Here is a 13,319-nt window from a genome sequence, read left to right on the forward strand (position 1 = left end):
TAAAGTTCACATCTGCTTCATCATATTGGCCAGAACTTAATCAAAAGGATACAAGTAGTGGAGATTGAATGGTATTTTTTTTTACTTAAAGTAATTAATTAATTAATTAATTTAGGCTGCATTGAGTCTTCGTTGTGGGCTTTCTCTAGTTCCGCTTAGCTGCATTGCAGGGGCTTCTCATTGCGGTGTCTTCTCTTGTTGCGAGAACGGTCTGTAGGCGCACAGGCTTCAGTAGTTGTGGCGCACAGGCTTATTTGCTCCGCGGCATGTGGGATCTTCGCCGACCAGGGATCGAACCCGTGTCCCCTGCATTGGCAGGCAGATTCTAAACCACTGCGCCATGAGGAAAGTCTCGAATGTGTTTTTATTCTAGATGACTTTGTCCAGAAAAAGAACTCTATTACAATGGAAGAGAGATGATTTTTGCTATACTTCATTTTTTTTTTTTTTTTGCGGTACGCGGGCCTCTCACTGTTGTGGCCTCTCCCATTGCAGAGCACAGGCTCCGGACACGCAGGCCCAGCGGCCATGGCTCATGGGCCCAGCCGCTCCGCGGCATGTGGGATCTTCCCGGACCGGGGCACGAACCCGTGTCCCCTGCATCGGCAGGCGGACTCTCAACCACTGCGCCACCAGGGAAGCCCTATACTTAAATTTTTTTAAATCAGCAGTGGAGAATTGTTATTATCAATATCTTAAGCTGAGCCAGATTTGTAGTTTAAAAATAGAATAATCTTACAATATATTGCTAACTGATAACAAAATTGCAGATAGAATATGTGATAAATACCACCTGATAAAATGAAATCTCTCTCTATAACACTGTCGAAACTGGTAACAGTTACTGTGTCCAGGGAGGGAATTTGGAAGGGTTTTGGATGGGATGGAGGAGGAAATTTACATTTCACTGTATGTCTTCTATGTCATATGAATTTTTTTAACTTTATGCATGTATTAGTAAGTTGAAATAAATGTTGAATGACCAAAGAAAACCCCACACTCATTTAGTAATCATTTACTAGGCGGTTACTAGATGTCAGGCCGTGTGCTGGGCCTCAGTGAGTGACACATCAAGGAACTCACGATGGAGTGAAATGACCTGGCAAATGCAACGTAGTCTATAATTAGTTGTTGGGGAAACAGCTTCCAGGAGGGAGGGAGCTGATTGAGAGCATACTGTGTGCCGGGTGTGGTGCTCCCTGCCGGGGACATAAAGAAAGCTAAGGTCTATGCCTTGGTGACCTAAATGTCTCACCCCGATGAGGGTCTGTGCCAGTCCATGACTTCCCAGGAGCCCCACTCTTATCCTGTCCCTGTGTGGGACGTGAGCTGAGGAATGGAGAGACGACCTTGGCCCATTTGGTCCAAAAATTAGTGAAAAGGGTTAGTTAGAGAACACAATTTCTTAATGAAACTGAGTAATCAACACGAGAGAAAATCGCTAAGAAATAATCTGGATGAAGGGGAGGAAACCAACAAACTAGAATCACAAGGAGTGACTCTGGGATCCTGTATGAAAGTAAGATGTGAGGAATAGTGGGAGCCCAGGGTTTGCTGGCAGGATGACACAGGGAAGAAAATGTGGGTGACTTTAGTGACAGCACTTTCCTAGAGGTGTAGGAGGTTTGAAAAGTAAGGGGGCAAATATTCAGAGGGGACCCTCTCAGATTCCCACAGACCTGGAGAGAAACCTTTCCGATGAAAACATTGATTCTTGTATCCAGGTCGGTGCCCAGATAAACACAAGTCAGTTCTGCAGATCATCCTGCCTGAGGCGGACCCACAGTGACAATGACTGTTCAGTGACTGTGCAATCCGTGTGTGAACACGGCCAGGGCAGAGTCCTCACTACCTCGTGCTCCTGCTTCTCTGACCTGGAATGTCCCAGTGCAGACAGACTGAGATGCCACCCAAGGATCCCTGCGTCCTGGGGTTCACACCTTGTGGCTCTCCGCCCCTGAGTGTGGGTGGGACCTGTGACTTGCTTCTGATCAATAGAATATGACAACGGGGATGTCACTCCTGAGATTAGATCATAGAAGAGCAAGACCCCATCTTGCTGGCTGACTTTCCACTGTCTTCACTGCTTGCAAGCTCTGAAAAAGGAAGCAGCCATGTTGGCAGGTCCTACATGGCAAGAAATTAAGGTCAACCTCCTGTCAACATGCAGCAGAAGTCTGAGGCTGCCAGTGTAACAGCCCACAAGAAACTACTCAGTCTTCTTCCCTAAGGCAACGCTTTCCTTCCCTTGGTGACAGACATTCTGCTTTCTCTTTACCAGCGTAATGTCAGCTTCTCTGTCTATCCTAGTTGCTGTCCTCTCAGTTCATCCAGGAGGCCCCAGAAGGGAGCAGCAGGCAGGGTGGGAGGAAGTGCTGGTGAGCAGGGCTGTGGCCAGACCCCTCCTCATGTGTCACCTTGGACAGCAGATGTTCCCAGGGAGTCAGCTGGCAGAAGAGCAGTCGGGGCAGCAGGGATGGGAAGGAGATGCGTGAGCACCCCTGTGACTCTCAGGCCCACGAGGGGCCGTGGTTTCAGGCTGTGGAATAACACAGTGATGAGTAAACTCTGCATGGGCCCTGCTGGTCGTCACCCTTCAGCATCTGGAAAGCCCAGCTCACACCCAGATGCAAACACCACTGAGGCCCTCCAGCCCAGATGTGACCCTCACTTCCCCCCACCTCCGGCAAACACACTCCAGCAGCCAATGGAGAACCAACTCTCCTGTCACTTCAGACCCCATGGACACACCTATAGGGAGTGTGAGAAACGCAATAGACTCCCAGCCAGTCTCAGAGCCCAGAGCGGACAGGGAAGCTGTCAGAGCCCCCAGAGGAGGTGACCCTTAGTGAGGCTGGTGAACAGTGTATGGGAGTCAACACAGCAGAGTGAGTACAGACCTGGGCACAGCGGTCAGACCGCTTCCTTAGAGTCACGGCTCAGCCAACTGAGAGCCAGCCAAGCTCTCTGAGGCCTCAGTTTCCTTGTCTGTAAAATGGGGTTGATAGCTGTCCCTATCTCAGAGGACTCTGATGAGATTTAAATGATTTGCTTCATGTAAGTCCCTTAAAATGGTATCTGACACATTTATTAAGGCAAAATCCTGGGGAGGAAGAGAGTCCACGCATGCAGCTCCTGTTTCTTTCTTCCGAGAGGACGAGGACCACTTCTCCCCAACACTCATCACCTCAGCCTCTTCTTACTCATGTGCAGATGGAGAGCTGTCCTGTCTCTTATATCCCCTGAGGTGGGAGGGGCACCTGGAGAAGGCCAGGGTGGGGGCCAGGATGAGGACGCATCAGAGCAATGCACACCCGCACACCACAAAAACACACATACACATACAAAGGCCCACACATGCTTGTGTACACTCACCCACACACATATACACAGACATCCACAGACATTTCTATCCGCATGTGAACACACACAGACAGACACACATGCAGGTTACACTCTCCCTTCAGATTTGCCAGTTCATTGTAGGACTGGGCTTAATACTACTTCATCTTTGTAAAAACATTTAGGATCCTGCTGGAGACCGACCTGAGAATTTTTGTCCCACTAGAAAGAGACCCATTCCCCAGGCAATGTGGTACTTTCTGGGCCTCATGTGGCCCTGCTGCTGGAATCCTCATAGAGGAGAAGGGGAGCTGAACTTAGATCAAGGTCCAGGAGTCCAAAGGCAGCCACGTACACTGGCCGGACCTGGAACTGGGGCTCGGGGGATCCAGCAGGTCCCCAGCCTCCCAGCTCACCTGCACTTCCTCAGCTGGCCTCCCACCAGCCAGGGTCCCTCCAGGCTTTGCTGCACAACAGGATGTCTGCACGTTGGCTGCAGAAGTCACGAGCACAGGAGCTGCAGTTCAAGCCCTGAGGCGAGAGACCCTTGGGTCAGAACCATGAAACCCAGAATCCCTTCCTAAGCTGAGCTCTTGTTGTTCTAGAGCACAGTTCTCGCAGGCAAAGTTCGACCCATCTAAACTCCTGCAAACACAACCCCACTGACAGCAGCTGCAGGGAGAACCTCGCCAGCAAATGCTCCCTTGACGGGGATGTTGGGCTGGGAAGACGGCTTTGAGGAGGAAAGGAGAGGGAGGGGCCCTGACCTCACACCTGAGCCCTGACCCTGCTGAAAGTTCCCAGAAGGGCTCCTACTTCCCTGAGAAGAAGGTTCCCCCTCAGATTCCTCCACACCGGACCTCAGGAAGAGGGGTTCAGGCAGCCCCTGGTGCTGCACGTGGCACGTGTGTCTCTGCTCGTCTCCAGAAGGCAACACCAGGGCCGCCCACTTCTGGAACGTTCTGTCCTCTGAAGGCCTGGTCTCTACAGGCTCCACGGCCTGGGTCTGGTCCTCCTCACCACACTGCCAGGTCACGGTGACCTCTGAGGGTACAAGCCCAGGGCCCAAGATCTCAGGGTGACATCTCTGTCAGGGCTGGGATGGTGTGTCGTCTGTGCTCTGGAGGCTCTGTGGTAGACAAAGCAGGGAGGGCTCAGGCAGGGGCTTGCTGAGTAGCATCGACTCCAAAGATCAAGACACCATAACTCCTGATGGTTTGGCTGCCAACCAGCACGAGGCAGGGACCGTCCTATAGGCAGCGGGTGAAGGGAACGAGCACTAGACAGCCAGGTCCAAGACACGGAGGTGAGAACTCTGTCCAACATTCTCCTCCAGGATAAGATCCTCTTCAAGGATTCTTCTCCCTCTTTTTTTTTTTTTTTTTTCCTGTCAGTGGTGTGCAGGGTTTTTTCTAATAGTTTTATGTTTCATAGTTTTTAAATCTTGTGACCAGACAAGTTTTTTGCCATTTCTACCACTCTCCACTTATTGAGGCTTTCTGTATTGTACGTTGTAAACTTTTGGACAGTTCCAAACATTTGAAAAGAAGGTACATTCTCTGTGTTCTTGGAACAGGATTTGCTATATCTCCATGAAGTTTTTCTTAGTAGTTTTGTTATTTAGGTATTTTGTATTGACACTTATTTTTTGACTTCTTGATATGTTATGGACTAGAAGAAATCACTCAAAGATTCCTATTAGCAATGAGTTTTTGCCCATTTTACTTGTATTCTTATAGTTTTTGCTTGTTATATTTTAATACATTTTTTCTGTATGACCTTTAGGGAGAGTTATATCTTAATTGTGGATTATAATTTTCTTAGTAACATGAAACACCCTCTGTAGTCTCACTTAATAATTTTTTGCTTTGAATACAATCCTGTTCGAAACTAAGATCAAGACCTCAGATTTCTTTCATTTCGTATTTAGCTTACACATCTCTGCCCAGCACTTCCTTAATTTTAACTTTAAAGCTTTAAAAGATGTATATTTAGGGGCTTCCCTGGTGGCGCAGTGGTTGAGAGTCCGCCTGCCGATGCAGGGGACACAGGCTTGTACCCTGGTCCGGGAAGATCCCACATGCCGCAGAGCGGCTGGACCCGTGAGCCATGGCTCCTGAGCCTGCACGTCTGGAGCCTGTGCTCCGCAATGGGAGAGGCCACAACAGTGAGAGGCCCGTGTACCGAAAAATAAAATTTTTTTTTAATTTAAAGAGTACTGGGAGAATGAATCTAAAAGAGGTATCTTTGAGAGTGGAGAGAAATAGTATTGTCTAGGACTAGAAGTTTAGGGCTTAGTTTAAAAACAGGGAATATGCCCGAAGGTACTCTTTAATGAAGCGCCAGGTGGGTTCAGCAGATGTTCGCCAGGATACTTACATGAACCACTTTAGACTGGACAGCTCTGGGTGTCTCCTGAATTGATTTCTCTATTTCACTTGAGTTTTCACGGTGCTTTGTCACCTTCTAAAATTATATTAGCCAACAGTAAGAGAATTTGACCTAGAAGATGTGGTGTCAGAATTGCTTACTGTCCTTTGGTACTTTTATTCCAGGAAAATTGTTGAGGGATCTGGAATATAAAACAAGTGAGCATCTGGAGGGGACAGTGGCTGAAGTTTGCTAATTGCAGCTTTCCTATGAAGCTCCATTACTTATGGGTCAGCTCTTTCGTTTTAAAGAGGAAGGTCTTCGTGTGACTAATGTATCCAAATTCTTTATCTTGAGAATTCAGATTTCAAACCCACAAACCTTTCCCCAGATTTGTGCAGCTGCAGTGATCTCAGTCCTTACCATTTTGCCCTCTCAAGTCTCATCACACTGCCTGTGCCCTTGAATTTTCTGTGTTCTCTTCATTTTCCAGATATGGTTGCTAATAGTATGAGCACAAGGTCACAAGCAGTTTCCGGCCTGCTCCACTGAGGAGTCCACCCCCATTGTCATAAAGGCCCCAGAACCTATGGGATAAATCTCATTTGCTGTCTTTTGTGATGCCACACCTTTGTCCCCTTGTCCCCACAGTGAGGATCATCCTGAATTCCCAGACAGCCAAAGGCTACCTCTCAGTGTTTCCAAATGGGAAGAGCATGATATTCACTGGCTTGTGGATGAACACATAGCAGCATGGTCAGCGATTTGATCCGGAGCCTGGTGTGCTGGGCAGTAAGGGCTTCATGCGGGGCAAAGTGCATCAGGAAGTGACAGTGGACAGGATCTGGTGGGGAGCAGGGGAGGAAGAAGAAGCAGTGAAATACGGGGGTGGAAGCAGAGGTGTGTTTGGCAGTGGCTATCTTGGTGGATTTCTAGGCATCCCTGATGGGTCTAGCTCTCCTGGATATAGAGGTGAGAAGGAGCAGTTGGAGGGGAATGGTCGCAGGACATTGGAATGTGGCCAGAATTCTGCCTGCTGAGGGCGGCAGGAGGGTCAATGGTGAGAAGAGAGTTTCTCAGCTTCACCCCCGAGGAGGGGTTCTGGACTCTGCAGCTGTCTTCAGCTGGGGTCTATATATGCACCGGCCCTGAGCCTTGCCAGATCCTGTCCTACTGTCCAAGGCTGACTGGAGCTGCTCTGGATTATGATGGTGGGAAGGTAACCTTTACCAATGCCAGAACTCAAGAGTTTCCCTATGAATTCTCATCTTCCTTCACTGGGAGAATTTCACCTTTCCTGTGGCTTGACTGCATGAGATCCAGACTTACGCTGAGACCCTGAGAGGAGACCTCCTGGGCACAGCCCTGGGTGTTTGCATTGATCCTCTGCTCCTTTAGCTCATTCCCAACTCGCTGCCTCAGCTGGGTGGTCCTGCTGGGTTTCTGAATGCGCTTAGATGACTGGAGCCTTACGGTAGTCAGGACTCTCTTGTCCTCACCGCTTTGTCTCTAAAATGGGAGTAGTAACACTTGATCTGCTTTGTCTACAAGGGAATGGTTGAAATGTCTTTAAAGTACTTATTAAAATGCGTGTTAATTATTAATTTTTCTCTTCAGTTGCCTTTCATTTGGTTCTTCACCTGCCACTGAGATAAAGGTATGAGAACGAGTGACTATATCATAGGACTGCAGCCCCTGCCACGAATAGGAATTGATTACAACAACCATATCCATTTCTAGAGCACCTTTTCTGTCACATAATTTCTCCTGCCATCCTTCTAAGCAGCTGAGGAAACAGTAAATGTTTTGCAACTCATACCTGCTTACCATTGATACATTATGAGACTTGAGCTATCTGGAGTGGGAATTGGTTTATTTCTTTCTGCTATGCTCTGATAATTTTTGCATTAATAAGGGGGGAGTGGAAGCCATGTGAGGTTCAAGTGTATATGAGTTTTTGGAAGTCACTTTGACCTGAAGTTCAGTCTTATGTCAGCTGTGTTTTGAGGTGGTAGAAATAGATACTTAGCTTAATATTAAATTAGTAGTCTTAAGTATAAGCAGCAGAAAACAAATTTGGCTAATTTTAGAGAAAGGGAAACTTATTAAACGTTACTGGGGCTTGTAGAGTGTAAAGAGGGAGGGATATGTGTGCCTACCCGCTTGCAAATTCTGCCCCAAGAGAGCTGGGAGTCAGTGTCGGCGCTGCAGTGAGAGCGAGGAGCAGTTGGGGGGGTCGCAGGGGTTGAGAGGATGGTTGGGGTTGGCGGAACCTAAACAGAACATACCACACATGAGGACAAGCTAGTGAGAGCGGGTGTGATCTGGTGGGGAGCAGAGGAGGAAGAAGTAATGAACACACACAGGGGTGGAGCCAGAGCTGGGTTTGGCAGCAGCTATCTTGGTGGATTCATAGACCCAGCTGATGGGTATAGTTCTCCTGGACATAGAGATGAGAATGAAGAGTTGAGGAGGGAATGGTCTCAGGAAATTAGTGGATAGAACAGGCCGTAGTTCTTCATGTAAGTAACTCCTAAAGAAAAATTTGGCATAAGTGCACCAGATTGCCAGAGAATAGGATGCCTGCCTGTGCGCCAGCAACATTAAAGGTTAGGAAAGCGTGCTTTTGGCTTCTGTAACGAGAGGTGGTCTCATCAAGACTCACGTAGTTTAGCATTCTGAAGACATGGGAGCAGATGCTAGTTGCCTAAGAAGAACGTCCCTTATTTAAATTGCTGGGTTCAAGAGATGTGGGTATACTTGCTCTGATAGCTCAGTTGTATAAGAATGTTTTATCAAAAAAATATGACCAAACAACAGAAGATTCCTATAACTGTATCTATCAATACAAGCAAGTACAAGTCGAGTGCTGACGTTGTATGTTCAGATCCTCACTATAGAAGGGACAAAGCAATGTGCAAACAGATTTTTTCTATATGGTGAGTGGCCAAAGGTTTTAACTATTATATTCAATGACAGTGCAGTCCATGTTTCACTTACAGGACGGAAGGGAACAGATTTTATAGGTTAAGGATGTAGATAGAGGATGTTGCAGTGCTTTTGGTTAGAAGTAATTATGAGATGAAATGTGAGTAATTACTAAAGAACAGGGTCAGAATCTAGCAAGACAATGTTGAAACTGTTCCTCCTTAGAATGTTTCTTAAGTCAAAGATTAATGTTAATAAGATACTTATTAGAGAGATAAATAGAAAAAAAGTCAGAAAAAAGAAGCCAAGAAAAGAAATTATGTCTGATAGTAGAACCACAGGAAGAGTCCTCTGGGGATTCCAGATTCTGTGCCAAGAGAGTGACTCTGAGGGCCCGCCCTTCGCTCAGGACAACTAAGGCATCCAGTCTCTCCAGGTATGGAGGGGAAGACAATCCCCGAAGTAACTGATTAGCAGTTCCCTTTGACCCCGGCGGCAGCAATGGGCACTATACTCTGTGCGACTTTCTCTCTCTCAGGCCTTGCTCTCTGCCTCACCCTCAATCTGTCTGGAGGTCTGACTCCAGCTTTTCTGAGTTACTCGGCCCCCACACAGGTCAGGACCAGAAGTGGTGTTCTCCAACCCAGAAACCTGGAGCCTCTTACTCTGAGTTGTCTCAACCTGAACTTACAGCTATCCAAGGAACAGGAGATTATCCCAGACCCCACGTCCAGGCTGGTGTCTTTCTCCCCCCAACTCAACTGTCCTGTCTGTTCCCAGGATGGTCACATGAGTGCTGCTGGAGTGTCCCATGACGGTTGCAAAATATTTGAATTTTCTGATTCATCCTCTCAGATTCTCCCAAAGACACATGCAACCCATCACTCTATCTCTGACCGTGAGGTCACCCTAAGAACCTGGGCCCTGGGCTTCTACCTTGTGGAATAACACTGATCTGGCAGCATGATGGGGAGAACCCAACTCATGGCACAGAGCTTCTAGATAGAGAAAAATATACCATGCTAACACTAGTCTAATGAAAGCAAGAGTAGCTATATTAATTTCAGACACAGCAGACTTCAACACATGGAAGGTTATCAGAAATAGCAAGAAAGGCATCACATACTGATAAAAGAGTGAATTCTCCAAAAAGTCATAACAGTCTTTAATGTGAATGCACCTAACAACAGAGGGTCAAACGATGTGAGTCAAAACTGATAGAATTGATAAGAGAAATAAATGAATCCACTCTTTTAGTTGGAGACTTCAACATCCCTCTCTCAGAAATGGACAGAGCAAGCAGGCAGAAAATCAGTAAGGACATAATTGAACTCAAAACACTATCAATCAACTGGATATAATCAATATCTATAGACTACTTCAGCCAACAACAGCAGAATACACAGTCTTCTCAAGCTCACATTAAACATTCACAAAGATAGACCACATTCTGGGCCATAAAACACACGTTAACAAATTTTTTTTTTAATAAATTTATTTATTTTATTTCTGGCTGCGTTGGGTCTTCCTTGCTGTGCACGGGCTTTCTCTAGTTGCAGCAAGCGGAGGGTACACTTCATTGTGGTGCACGGGCTTCTCATTGTGGTGGCTTCTCTTGTTGCAGAGCACGGGCTCTAGGCACACAAGCTTCAATAGTTGTGGCTCACGTGCTCTAGAGCGCAGGCTCAGTAGTTGTGGCGCATGGACTTACTTGCTTCTCAGCATATGGGATCTTTCCAGACCAGGGATCAAACGCGTGTCCCCTGCATTGGCAGGCGGATTCTTAACCACTGCACCACCAGGGAAGTCCCCACTTAACAAATTTGGAAGATTAGAAGTCATACAGGGCCTGAACCAAGATGGAGGAGTAGAAGGACGTGCTCTCACTCCCTCTTTGAGAATACCAGAATCACAACTAGCTGCTGGACAATCACTGACAGGAAGACACTGGAACTCACCAAAACAGATATTCCACATCCAAAGACAAAGGAGAAGCCACAATAAGATGGTAGGAGGGGCACAATCACAGCAAAATCAAATCCCATAACCACTGGATGGGTGACTCACAGACTGGAGAACACTTATACCACAGAAATCCACCCACTGGAATGAAGGATTTGAGCCCCACATCAGGCTTCCCAACCTGGGGTTCTGGCAACGGGAGGAGGAATTCCTAGAGAAACAGACTTTGAAGGCTAGCGGGATTTGATTGCAGGACTTTGACAGGACTGGGGGAAACAGAGACTCCACTCCTGCAGGGCACACACAAAGTGATGTGTGTATCAGGACCTGAGGGAAGGAGCAATGACCCCATAAGAGACTGAACCCGACCTACCTGCTAGTGTTGGAGGGTCTCCTGCAGAGGCAGGGGATGGCTGTGGCTCACCGTGGGGACAAGAACACTGGCAGCAGAAGTTCTGGCAAGTATTCCTTGCCATGAGCCCTCCCAGAGTCTGCCATTAGCCCTACCAAAGAGCCCAGGTAGGCTCCAGTGTTGGGTTGCCTCAGGCCCAACAACCAACAGGGAGGGAACCCAGCCCCACCCATCAGCAGTCAAGGGGACTAAAGATTTACTGAGCTCTGCCCACCAGAGCAACACCCAGCTCTACCCACCACCACTCCCTCCCATCAGGAAACCTGCACAAGCCTCTTAGACAGATTCATCCACCAGAGGGCAGACAGCAGAAACAAGAAGAACTACAATCCTGAAGCCTGTGGAACAAAAACCACATTCACAGAAAGATAGACAAGATGAAAAGGCAGAGGGCTATGTACCAGATGAAGGAACAAGATAAAACCCCAGAAAAACAACTAAATGAAGTGGAGATAGGCAACCTTCCAGAAAAAGAATTCAGAATAATGATAGTGAACATGATCCAGGACCTCGGAAAAAGAATGGAGGCAAAGATCGAGAAGATGCAAGAAATGTTTAACAAAGACATAGAAGAATTAAAGAACAACAAACAGAGATGAAAAATACAATAACGGAAATGAAAACTACACTAGAAGGAATCAATAGCAGAATAACTGAGGCAGAAGAACGGATAAGTGACCTGGAAGACAGAATGGTGGAATTCACTGTAGCAAAACAGAATAAAGAAAAAAGAATGAAAAGAAATGAAGACAGCCTAAGAGACCTCTGGGACAATATTAAACGCAACAACATTCGCATTATAGGGGTCCCAGAAGGAGAAGAGAGAGAGAAAGGCCCCGAGAAAATATTTGAAGAGATTATAGTCAAAAACTTCCCTAACATGGGAAACGAAATAGCCACCGAAGTCCAGGAAGCGCTGTGAGTCTCCTGTAGGAGAAACACAAGGAGAAACACGCCAAGACACATAGTAATCAAACGGGCAAAAATTAAAGACAAAGAAAAATTATTGAAAGCAGCAAGGAAAAAATGACAAATAACATACAAGTTAACTCCCGTAAGGTTAACAGCTGATTTCTCAGCAGAAACTCTGCAAGTCAGAAGGGAGTGGCATGATATATGTAAAGTGATGAAAGGGAAGAGCCTACAACCAAGATTACACCACCCAGCAAGGATCTCATTCAGATTCAATGGAGAAATCAACAGCTTTACAGACAAGCAAAACCTAGGAGAATTCAGCACCACCAAACCAGCTCTACAACAAATGCTAAAGGAACTTCTCTAAGTGGGAAACACAAGAGAAGAAAAGGACCAACAAAAACAAACCCCCCAAAATTAAGAATAATCGCCATAGGAACATACAAATCAATAATTGCCTTAAAAGTGAATGGATTAAATGCTCCAACCAAAAGACACAGGCTTGCTGAATGGATACAAAAACAAGAACACATATATGCTGTCTACAAGAGACCCACTTCAGACCTAGGGACACATACAGACTGAAAGCGAGGGGATGGAAAAAAGATATTCCATGCAAATGGAAATCAAAAGAAAGCTGGAGTAGCAATATTCATATCAGATAAAATCGACTTTAAAATAAAGAATGTTACAAGAGACAAGGAAGGACACTACATAATGATCAAGGGACCAATCCAAGAAGAAGATATAACAATTATAAATATATATGCACCCAACATAAGAGCACCTCAATAAATAAGGCAACTGCTAACAGCTGTAAGAGAGGAAGTCAACAGTAAAACAATAATTGTGGGGGACTTTAACACCTCACTTACACCAATGGACATATCATCCAAAATGAAAATAAATAAGGAAACAAAAGCTTTAAATTACACAGTAGACCAGTTAGATTTAATTGATATTTATAGGACATTCCATGCAAAAACTGCAGATTACACTTTCTTCTCAAGTGCTCACGGAACATTCTCCAGGATAGATCACATCTTGGGTCACAAATCAAGCCTCAGTAAATTTAACAAAATTGAAAGCATATCAAGCATCTTTTCTGACCACAACGCTATGAGATTAGAAATGAATTACAGGGGAAAAAATGTAAAAGACACAAACACATGGAGGCTAAACACTACATCGCTAAATAACCAAGAGATCACTGAAGAAATCAAAGAGGACATCAAAAAATACCTAGAGACAAATGACAATGAAAACACGACAATCCAAAACCTATGGGATGCAGCAAAAGCAGTTCTAAGAGGGAAGTTTATAGCTATACAAGCCTAACTCAAGAAACAATAAAAATCTCAAATAAATAATCTAACCTTACACCTAAAGG

The sequence above is a fragment of the Globicephala melas genome, chromosome 11 (assembly GCF_963455315.2).
Source record: "Globicephala melas chromosome 11, mGloMel1.2, whole genome shotgun sequence".
Classification (NCBI taxonomy): Eukaryota; Metazoa; Chordata; class Mammalia; order Artiodactyla; family Delphinidae; genus Globicephala; species Globicephala melas.